The 12,239-nt window shown below is 30.4% G+C and overlaps 1 long non-coding RNA gene across 1 annotated transcript; it reads left to right on the top strand.

Annotated features, from left to right (window-relative positions):
• Positions 1 to 2,580: 2,580 nt before the first annotated feature.
• LOC148597871 (uncharacterized) lies at positions 2,581 to 9,556 on the top strand. Its single transcript, XR_015918647.1, has 3 exons — positions 2,581 to 2,706; positions 7,235 to 7,395; positions 9,489 to 9,556. It is a non-coding gene; the product is annotated as an uncharacterized LOC148597871 (long non-coding RNA).
• The last annotated feature ends 2,683 nt before the right edge of the window (positions 9,557 to 12,239 follow it).

Here is a 12,239-nt window from a genome sequence, read left to right as displayed (position 1 = left end):
ATGCTGATTTCAAAAGTGTGGGTTCTGTGATCATATGGGGAACGTGATGGGACTTATGTGTAACTTGCGTGCAAGCACAATTGAAAAATTGTTATAATTTTTATACCTCTTCTTTTGCACATAAAGATATCCAGGCAATTTGAATGATTCGTATCAAACTTGACTCAAAAATAAAGAAAATGGAGTCTGTATGCAACTTACGGAATTTCAAATGACCTGCCCATTTCAAAAAAGCCGCCAAAACAAAACTCGAAAAATTCTATAAAATTAATGGAACACTTTAATTGTATGAAAATAACTCAAACGGCTATTCTTGACCTGCTAACATCACAAGGGTAAAAATTATTTTAAAAAGCCCCTACTTTTTTTTTCAAAGTTGCTTCTAAAATCGGCATAATTTCAACATTGTTTGATTTCGATGAAAACTGATATATTGGGTAAATATGGTATTATTATTGCAAAAAGCGAAACAAGTTTTGTCAGAAAGCCGCCATTTTTTTCAAAATGGCCGCTGAAATTGGCATAATTCAAATATTGTTCGATTTCTATAAAAATTGATATCTAGAGTCAATATTGCATTTTAAATCAATAGTGTTTTCAAAATACGACTAAATCCGACCATTTTCCGGTTTTCGCGATATTTGTGTTTTGTATGTTTTCGTTATTATTATTTTAGTATAAGTTTGATTTTCCTGCCATAAAAAAATATTGAAGTTATCCGCGCGTTTACTCAAAATTGTCGCATTCGATTGAAATGAAAACTTTACAGAACGTTAGATCTACTCTTCGAAGGATGCAGAATCCCCCCCCACAAAAATTCAGTTGCCATTCCTTTTTGTCAAAATGGCCACCAGACTGAGCGTACCCAAATTTTTACGAAGATAACTTTGAAATCATATATTTCTGAAACTCTTGATCAGAATTTCAAGGAACTTGGTGTGCATATTTAGCTCCAGGAAAAAAAATAATTGTGAAAAAAAACCTGCGTCTAGACCGTCTTCCTCAAAATTAGCCAACGCGGAAAAACATTCAAAATTGCCGGATATTTATGCTGATCCGATTAATAATATGCAACTAAATTGACGATTTCAACAATGAGCTTTCGCCATTTTGAAATTGTGTCAATTATATTTCAAAATTGCCGTCAATGCGGTCGAAAATTCAAAGTTGTCTGAAATTTGGAAAAATAACCTGGTGTATATATGTATGCATTAAACTTAATCGTCCAAACAAAATTAGGAAAATCGATTACGTGCGTGTCGACCATTATTTCTAAAATGGTCGCCAAGGCGGTCGAAAATTCAAAAATGTCCCGTTAATAATATACAGTTCAATTGACAACATATATCTCTAAAATAGATAAAAAACAAAAAGCAGAAGGCGACTTCTACACGTTTCTGTCGACATCCATGAATAATAGGATAAAACACTTAAACCTTTTTCAAATGAAAAGATAGCACAGGAAAGTGGTTCTTTATTTTGTGACAAAAACATTAAATATCTGGAGATGCCATCTTTTATTAAACCACCCATAACAATTTACTTCATGTAATTCGTAAAACCTTATAACCAGAGTTTAAAGGTTGTGCTCACACTAATTAAGTAGTTCTATTGGAATACCAAATCTATTTTTGCACTTGATTTCATTATGGATTGGGTTAGTGTTTGGTCATTATCTTGTTACCCTTATTAGTTAAATGTTAGTGCTGTTAGAAATAACAATGTATATTTTAAAGTTAAACTGCCAATTAGACCTGGTTGTAGTTCTAGATTTTGACATTAAAAACCCGGTCATAAAGGTAACATACATGATCATGAATGTCCCGTATAATACTGAGGTGTCAATAGAATAACAATTCAGAAACATCATATCCAAATACATTGCTTTAATATTAAAACAGACGACAATCTGCGAACAGAATATAAATCAACTAAAGAAAAACAAAACAACTAAAAAAGACAACAACAACAAGCAAACACCAAAACTACATCACTACCAATGCTTCCACTCTTCCCCAACGTGCGCCTCAAAAAAGGGTATTTCCTGTTTTGCTAAGGACTTCGACACTTTTTAAGCAAGTGAATCGGATAAACTTAAAAAAAAGAAGAATGTATCCCACGACACACTCTGTAAAACACAGATATGTCTCATCAATAACAATGGAGCATCTCCATGCAAGATTAATATTCATGCAATCTAATTTAATCTAAAAAGGTTCATGATTTTAATGATATAAAACAATTACAATTTATTAAAGGTAGACCAGTGAAATTTGAATGATCGGAAACTACCTTAACACATATGACAGCATCACAAACGTCGAACAGCTGATCATGAAGAATTTGAGAAAGTAAAAAAAAACAATGGCAGAGCCATCAACACCCATTAAAAATCAACTGATGTAATGATAAAAAAATTTAACAAATAGTAAATTTGATAAACGAAGGCTATGTCTGTAATTTTATCTTCCTACTTAACAAAACATCTAAATATAGAAAAACAAGTCAATGAAGTTTTAAACTAGACATGAAAAGACTGACAAAGACAACAATAATTTTGGGTAAAGATTTTGGCATTGAAGCAACTGATGGTAATTCATTTTTTTTTTTTTTTTTTTTTATCGATGCAATTAGCAGAATTTATAGATAAATAGCCAAAATGACCAAAACGTTGAATACTTGACTTCCTGTATTTTTAATACAAAGGTAAGAAATTTCCTTGGTATTATTCTAAATCTTTTTTCATATGTTAAAGAATTTTAATTTCTTTTTTTTTCGAAACTGTTAAGACACCATAAGAAAAAATCATACCCATTTTTATTGAAATCTTGTAAAGTATTTCCTGAGTAGAATTGTTTTAAAAGTCAAAACATAAAAAAAGCAACAGAAATAAAAAAAAAATTGATAATGAAAATAATAAATTTTCAGAAAAGGCAATATCACATAGATATCCTAATCCTGAACACTTTTACCCTATGTCAGAATTGGGTTAAATCTAACGATTTATGTAAAAACTACTCTCTTACCCCTTTTGTCTTTGTTACAAAGTTTTTCATTGAAATCTTGTAAAGTATTTTCTGAGTAGAATTTTTTTTAAAGTCAAAACATAAAAATAGCAACAGAAATAAAAAAAAACTGATAATGAAAGTAATAAATTTTCAGAAAAGGCAATAACTTCAACAGTGGTCTACATATTTTCTCCATGATTTAATAACACATAGATATCATAATTCTGAACACTTTTACCCTATGTCAGAATTGGGTTAAATCTAACGATTTATGTAATAACCACTCTCTTACCCCTTTTGTCTTTGTTACAAAGTTTCATTTCATACGATGTTTACATATTCACAAAATGGAAGACGCTATTTGTAAACGATGCATTATGAAAGACATTATGTACAAGCATATGTTTTTTTTTCCAATTTCGGATACGCTAGAGCCATAACTTCGAAATTAAAGGTGAAATACCTCTACTATTTTGTACTATTTTGACTGTAAACAAATCTTTGTATTAGTTCTCTCAGATTAAGTCGACATATTTTACTGTTATTCTTGTACGAATTTGTATACTGCAATTTTTGCTATTTGCGCAAGTAAAACATATTGATTGTTTATTCATAAGGCTTTAATATGCAGATGTCATTTTAGAGAACAACTGCATTTCGACATTCTTGACGTATCGAGACGTAGACATAAAGGAACCAGTTTTAAATTAATAATAATATCATGACAAAAGAGGCGTTAGGCATATTGAGTTTCAGGACTTATGCAGTAACTGTATTTCTTTATGTATTGGATTTTACCTACACGATGCACTGTCTTTCACACAATGGGGTAATGTGCAGAATTTAGTCGCTTTATCAATAGGTCGAATTACGTTTCAATACGTTCTCGTAAATACTTGAAAACAGCTACCATGGTTACTGTTCTTGATTAAATGACTGTATGTGTTTTCTATTATACTAAGTGATGATTTTTGCAAATAATATCAGTAAAATATAAAGTAAAAGTAGTTGGAACCGAAACATACTAAATCATGCATACTAAAATAATTATTGTTGTTTTATTTGCATCAAATCAACCTATTGTAAACTTGAGTAATAAATACAGAAACTCCATTTTATCATTGTTTTACCACTTGCGGACCATCTATGCTGCATTATTTTACGATATTGATATAAATAGTCAGTCTGTGGTGAAAAAAATATAAACAAGAGTTTTCGTGATTTATTTCAATTCTAATAGGACAATACAGTACTTTTTTTTAATTTTTGAGACCTATTACAGCATCCTTAGACCCGCATATCTGGTGGTTCAACTTACGCTATATCAGGTGAAGTTATTGCTAGTGACACTTTCCTTTGTATTTTGTTATATTGAAGAAAAGGCGAATTAAGTAGAACGATGATAGATATGGCAATGGCAATAGTCGTTTGCATTTTAAGGTCACATTTTTCACACATGGACAGGTACAACGTTTCATTAATTGACGATTGCTATTGTTTGGTTTTCTAAAATATAACGCTTATTTTTTTTTATTATTAAATTTGAATTTGTTGTTCATTCACGCTACTGAAATGAATAAAAAAAAACTGATACGCATTGGCATGTGACGTGTGTTTGTTTATTTATTGACGTGGACAAGCCACGCCCAATAAGTCTCCTGCTGCTCATAAAGCAATAAAAAACATCGACCATAGTTGTGGTCTCAAAGCCTGTTGAGGACGTCATATTAGAATCTGCTATTTCACTTTTTCAATGATATATAGTTTTCAAAAAAAATATCCTTTTCAATAACTGAAACTATAAATACTACTTCATATATCTACATTCCAACAGTGTCAACCTTAACTCATTTCTGTGTTCAATTATATCTAACACAACTCGAACGGAATTGATTTAAAATTGTATTATCTTTACCAACTTGTGCCCGAAAGACTTGTTGTCTTAAAACAAATCATTCATTATATAGGAACACTTTGGCAGGAAATGTTCCCATACTTTTTTGTTCTTTTGTAACCAGGTTATTTGTTTTTTCATTGACCGGGATCAATTGCATTCAGGCCTAAAACGGTAGTCAATATCAAGAAATCTTTATAAAAAAAAATTCACAAAGGTGACGATAAGTTCCTATGACCTGGTAAATGAATGTGCATTCTTGGAAAACAATGCATTGGTAACAACTATATTAATGTGTCAATTATTTATGAAGTCACAACCCTCGAAATAATGGCCTCGATATATTGATATTTCACTGGAGTATGGTGTTATCTCCATTCTAATACACGAGCATTTCTTTTTTTTTGTCGCAATTTCGTACGAACGATGTGCATTTTTATAATACAGTAATTACTTTGAAGTAACATTAACACGATCATACATTTGAAAACAATGATTTAGCTTAGAAATATAGTTGTGCACACAACAAACGATCCCTTTGTGTCATTTTTGATATACTTATGGCGATAGGCAGTCAAACGTTGATAGGTAGAGACATGTGTAGTTATGTCAAAATGCGCTTGTTCTTTAAAATCATTTTAAACCACACCCACAGCTTGAATTTTTACGTGTACGACCGCCATTGATTGTGATTCCATACACAATGTGACTCACTTAGTAATAGCAGTCAAGCGTTGAAACAAGGACACAATAGGACAATGTTTTGAGTCTACAGCAAAATAATGTTGTTACTTATTGTCATTTGCTTACCACTATACGTACCTTTGTTGAAAAATGAATTAGTTATTTGTAAATAAGTAGCACAATCTGTCGCATTCCAATCAATCGTGAATAGATTAACATATTTACAACTGTCTGCGTCATCTATATAATTTCGCCCATACACGATGCACCACACAGAGAACACATTATATAGTTCGAATTGGTAATAACATTCACCGTTCATTAAAACATTTTTTTATTGCAATGAAAACACAATAATATTGTCTAGACTCCACGGAGCCACGCAGTTACCGGTTTGTTCGCCCCATCCTTTTAGTTCTTTTATGTGAAGTCACAAAACTATCATTGTCTGTTGTATAACAATGAAATTGTGGAGAAATTCAGTCATAATCATTCAGTATATGTTGCTGTAACTCTTGTATATACAATACCATTCATATTTGGTAGGTTATACATGTTTTTTTTTCTGATCTTTGAAGGGATCCTATCATTCAGTAAATCTTTTACTGTTTTGGTAATTTATTCTATTTAGGTCGACTAGGCGAATATTTGGGAAAGTAGAATATTTCAAAATTAAACAGTCTTGGTGAACACATTTATACTTTTTATTGTTGGATTTGATTTAAAATAAAGCTTTTTCTACTTTTTTAAGAGGATATATGAAAGAACCTGTTCAAATGTTACGAACTTTCCTTAAATAAAACTTGCATGTGTTAAATAATTAGATGGTCTATATAAATGAGATCATCAACATTTGTTTCTATTATTTGCAAACAGGTGAATATTACAAAATAACGTACATATATATAATGTACATATAGTTTATCAGAAAATATTAAATACATGAAGTACATTTAATTATAGGAAAACATGACATTTTGTTTTGATACTGACTGTCTCCAATAAAATATCATATATTTCTGTCATCGGTTTTAGGCGAAGTATTGACATTTGTTCAAAATAATACCAAAAATATTTATTAAACAGGTAGACATAGGGTAAGGAACATAACTCATGAAATCAGTGATATGTTTGTATCATATTCAATTTCACCAAAGCCTCCCAAGCTTTCGTTTGAACCAGAAAAAAATGAATGCAAGTTAATTAAATGCTTACACAAGATTGATGTAAAATGCTGAATACAAACCTTCCAATGATTTTAAAGAGTTGTGTCCCTTACTCTAGGTCTACCTCCTTAAATTCAGACTATCTTACCGGATGACCATTGATCGTGATGATTTGTAATACGGTCCTGTTAAAATATGGCTTGTGATTCTATTAACAAAACGATGATATAAGAGATGGTTGGAATACTACAATATCAATTCATTGATTTCGTTTGTGCTTTATTATCAAGGATTTTACTTTTTATTTTAAACTGACCGGATAATTTCTTGTATCAAGTCGGTTTGCAGATCCAAGCTTTATAGACATTTGCACATGAAACAAGTTTTGTACAAATTACCGATAATGGTGATATTATACAGAACACAGGAAAAAGTATACTTCAATCTGTATTATATCTAAATGTTATTTGTTTGTTCTTTAGACGATGAAGATTTCCCAATGTCTCCAGATTATGTTACTTTTTATAATGACATTGTTAACCGGTAAAACACATTGTGAACGCAAAGAGTTTCATGGTTTTCGAAGTGACTTTCGTGGTGGTATCCTTAGGGGCAGGGGATTGCACATCAGAAAACTCATGAGGTAAATCTAGGATGTTCCATATATATAATTTTAATTGGAAAATACTAATTCTAATATAACTAAGACGAAAGTTTAGTTCACTTATATTTATCCTGTCTGTGGGTTATCGGAAATAAATTTGATAGATAAAAAAGAACAAACAAACAAAACACAACAAAACAAAAAACAATAAACTTTAAAAAAAATAATAATATAGTGTCATGGACTAAACACATGATAAATGTTACAATATAATCTTTACAACAATATCTATCACATGTTCCTTTCCACAAAGGAATGATACAGTTACTGTATGGGATAAACCTCCCACTTATCCCATACACCTTTGCCCCATGCCCCATTGCCCCATTCACCATTGCTTCATCCACCATTGCATCGACTTATTTCCCGTTGTCAAATGTCTTTCCCCATTCCGTAAAGGGAAGTAAAGTTATGTTTTATCAAACACATATGTGCATTAGGATGCAAAAAGTTTTGTGCAATTAATATTGATTTTAGAATCTCGACGGCGAGTTCGAGAATTACCGAAATCACGCGATATTTAAGCATCATATGGGTGGTTGTGATACATTTATTTCAATCAAATTTCTGAAAAAAAACATATTTCTGCAGATTGTAAGGCCATAATAATTTTTAAATTCAAAAATGGTTAAAAATTATCGTTAAAAATATTATAAATGGCAATATTAGTATCTGGTTGGTGGTTGCGACACTCATATTGTAGTAAAAAATCTTCAAAATGACATATTTTTGCAAAGAGTTTGTTTGATAACACTTTAAATAAACCTATTACTCTAAAATTATTGCAAAAAGATATTAAAATTGTCTTTATCATTATTATGTTGATGGCTCTGAAAATGAGATATTTTTTAACAAATTAAAAGAGTGTAAACATTTAAAATATCCTTAATGGTCTTATATTATTGTTTGAATTGTTAAAATTATAATATATATATATATATATATATATCATGTGTGATGCTTTGACACATCAATTTCAGTCAATTTTCCCAAAAATGACATATTTCTGCAGATTGTATGGGTGCGAACAATTTTAATTTCAAAAATGGTCCAAAATTATTGTTAAAAATAATAAAAATGGCAATATTAGTATCCAGTTGGTGGTTGTGATATTCATATTTCAGTCAAAAATCTTCAAAAATGACATATTTTTGCAAAGTGTATGCGTGATAACACTTTAAATAAACCTATTAGTCTTGTATTATTGCAAAAAATACTAAAATTCATAAATAACTATTATGTTGATGGCTGTGATACATATATTTCAGATCTCATTCTTAAAAAGTAGATATTCTTTTGCAAATTAAAAGAATGTGAACACTTGAAATATCTTTAATACTCTTATATTATTGTTTGAAATGTCAAAATTGTATAACAAAAGTATCATGTGTGTGGTTTTGACGTATTTACTTCAGTTAACTTTCTCAAAAATGACATTTCTGCAGATTGTATGGGTGCGAACAATTTTATTGTCAATAATGGTCTAAAATTCTTGTATAAAATATTAAAAACGGCAATATTTTTTATCCTTTTCGAGGTTGGGACGAATGACAAATTTCTTCCAATTGAAAGGGAATCAACATTTTGTTTTTTTTTTTTGTACATGGTCTTGTTATTTTTTGCTCAATGTATTTAATTTTAAAAAAAAATGTCAAAGAATAATGAACTACGACACCTGTAATAATTAAAAATTTCTCTTAACAAGCTTGTTTAAAAATGTTTTTAGTGCTGTCATAGAATTATGATACGTACGTTGATTGCGGGAAAAAAGGAGAACAATTAGTTTAATTGACCAATTAAAATTATTCCCTCGCCTCATTCCCATTGCCCTATTCATTTACCCCATTCCCAATGCCGCATTACCCATTGCCGCATTTCCCATTGTCCCATCCCCATTCCCCATTCCCCATTGCCCTATTGCCCCATTCCCCATGCCCCATTGCCCCATACCCTACAAAATGGGAAGTTTATCCCATACATGTACTGCATGTTATCGTTATTCTATTATTTTTTTCTGAAATGTTTGGTTTTTTTTTTGGTTTTTTTTTGTTCATTTGTATTTCTTTTTTCAGGAGATAATCTGGTTGGAGGAAAGAAATCGGATGGAACATTGTTCAATCTAAATAAACCATAATTTGTATACTGTATTCATTTTATCACTGCATAATACCTTATACAGAAAGTGGTTAGAGTGTTTGAAATAAATACATACATAAAATACTCTTAAATAATACTACAACTATCAAACATGTATAAGTTATCGACCCATAATAGACCCTTTCCAGTTATCTGGCAACATAAGCTAAATTATTGATTGTTTAGGGTTCCTTGCATTTTTGGTTTTTGCTTGGTTAATTAACATTGCCAAAAATAATCTCAGTCATGCTCACCGGGTCTTGAATTGTTGTTTATCAACGTTAATTGCGCCTCAACCTAAACTTTTGGAATAGGACAACACATAGCCTCTAAAAACAGGAATCTTAATGTTCCAAAATACAACAGGGCTATTATTGATATTTTATAAAGAAAATAATGAGTTTCAAAAAAAAAAAAATCGTGTTGTGATCACAATTTGTAAAATATTGCTTACAGCACCCTTTAGCTCTTACATAATATGTACAGAAAAAAAGTGGTATCAAAGTTCAAATTTGATGATGAAATTATTAACAATTTATGTCAGTGCACTTCGTGACATCCAAAATAAGTTTTTAAGTTTTAAGGATTAAATACAGCCGCAATGTTTGATTAAATATTACCAATGGTAGAAAAATAGATGTTGTTTTACAGATAGTAATTTTGGATTTGATTTATGTCAATTTAATTTTCGTCAATTGTATGAATCTCTAATGCAGTTCTAACAACAGCAATGGATTTAAATTATTTAATCATTTAACAACTAAATCAACATCAGAGATACTAAATAGCACATAGAAGTGAAGAAGTAGTATTGTGGTAAATCAATAACTATTTCCCGTATTAAAAAAATTGCATTCTTAAGTTGTGTTATGCTAATAAAAGATTATGTGTACTATTTATTCTCTTGGTTTCGATCTTTGTAATTTATTATTATTATTATTATTATTATTATTATTACTATTATTACGTTTTGTTTTGTTTTGTTTAAAATATATAATCACTCCAGGATAATAAAGTGTGGTATATAAGATCCGGATCAAATCGGTTTAAAACGTCTTTATTCCAATTAAATAAACAGTTTCAGCAAAAACAAAGTGTTATGTGTTCCCGATCTTTCCCAGAGATATATGCTTGACTAAAGGGATTGTTCGTTTCTCATGTATAATGAGACATGTTGAGGGTTTTGAAATTTTGCATTTGATATACAGATCCAATAACAAACTTTTGTAAAACAAGGAGTTTTGCCAGATGCAAAAAAAATCTGCTCCTTATGCAAGCTGTAACCGATTCTGACACTACCTCAGTTTGGATGCTTTTTCACGGACACCTAAGCTTACACCAAATTCTGCATATTTTTTTTTATTTCAATTGAAACATAACCGTAAAAATATGTTACAAATAATTAAATAGGCTGTCCAATGGGACATTAAATGATTACCAGATAAGTTGAAAAAAGTGGGGGAGCAACATAAAATAAAACTGAAATTTAAACTTGATGTTTATGTTTTGATATAATATAACTATACCAGATTTGACAATTGTCCTTGTATATCTCTCAAAATGATCATCTGTAAAACCATCGACCATCGAGTGTTTGCCAGAAGGACGGAGACGCAATTTGTGTAGATTAGCATTATTTATCGCCTCTTAGTGTGCTGGGTATAAAAACTATTCCAAAATGAAATAGGGATGATTCATATCCGAAGGGTTAGAACATAGTCGATATCTTAATCCATCCCATCTTATGGTAAGAGCAACAAAATTAAAATAACCTCTTCTTTTCGCAATGAATTTGCTCCGATAGGCCGACACACAAATACAAGTCATTCTAGTATCTAGTCATTTATATAGGCTCTTTGTGAAACATCCAGGTTTACCAACCGAAATCTGCAATATTTTTATGCACATTTAATTTACGACAGCTTACACTGTTGAGAGGTAAATCGCTGGTCACCTGTAAAATTATTAACGCATCCAGGTTTCTCAACAATATGTAATAACTTTTGTCGCAGTTAGAATAACGGCAAATGTGAACGGTTCAGTAGCGTTCTATTGAGTTAATAATACGAAAAATATTCCACTTTTAATAACTGATATAACTATAAAAAAACAAAGACGTACTAAGCATTTTGTTTGTCATTTTTTAATTATATTTTACAATATTGGAAATATTTATAAAATTATGTAAATTGGAAATTTTATTTTAACTGCAAGAGGAATGACACTTAAAATGCTGCTTTTTAAATAAAATAGAAAATTCGATATTTTGCTCTACATGTTAGATATTAGTGTTTAGATTCAGAATTCGTTTTGTTCATCCCCGTGTCTTTGTTGTCTTTGTGATATATACACCATACCCATTCTGGTTATGATCTTTTCAATTTGTGTAATTTTAATACTTCAAAAGTCGGTCTGTCATTTTGGACAGCTAACATTTCAAATAAACCAAGACCTACTGTGGACGACACTTTTGGTTTTCATAGTTGGGTCTAAAAATATTGCTTGATGTTTGCATGATACAGATTATAAGATGGTCTTATGTAAAACAAAAAAAATCGTTTTTTTTCTGACCAGGTAACGAAGTAAGGCATACAAACATGATACAATATTTTTCAAAGGACACATCGTATGTTCTTACAATTAATAATTTCATACATGTATCAACGTGATTTTATTGTTTTACATCG

The sequence above is a fragment of the Perna viridis genome, chromosome 14 (assembly GCF_037379345.1).
Source record: "Perna viridis isolate PV_CMFRI_1.1 ecotype Kerala chromosome 14, ASM3737934v1, whole genome shotgun sequence".
NCBI lineage: Eukaryota > Metazoa > Mollusca > Bivalvia > Mytilida > Mytilidae > Perna > Perna viridis.
Note: the sequence above shows the minus strand (reverse complement) of the source record. Positions and strands in the feature narration are given on the sequence as shown.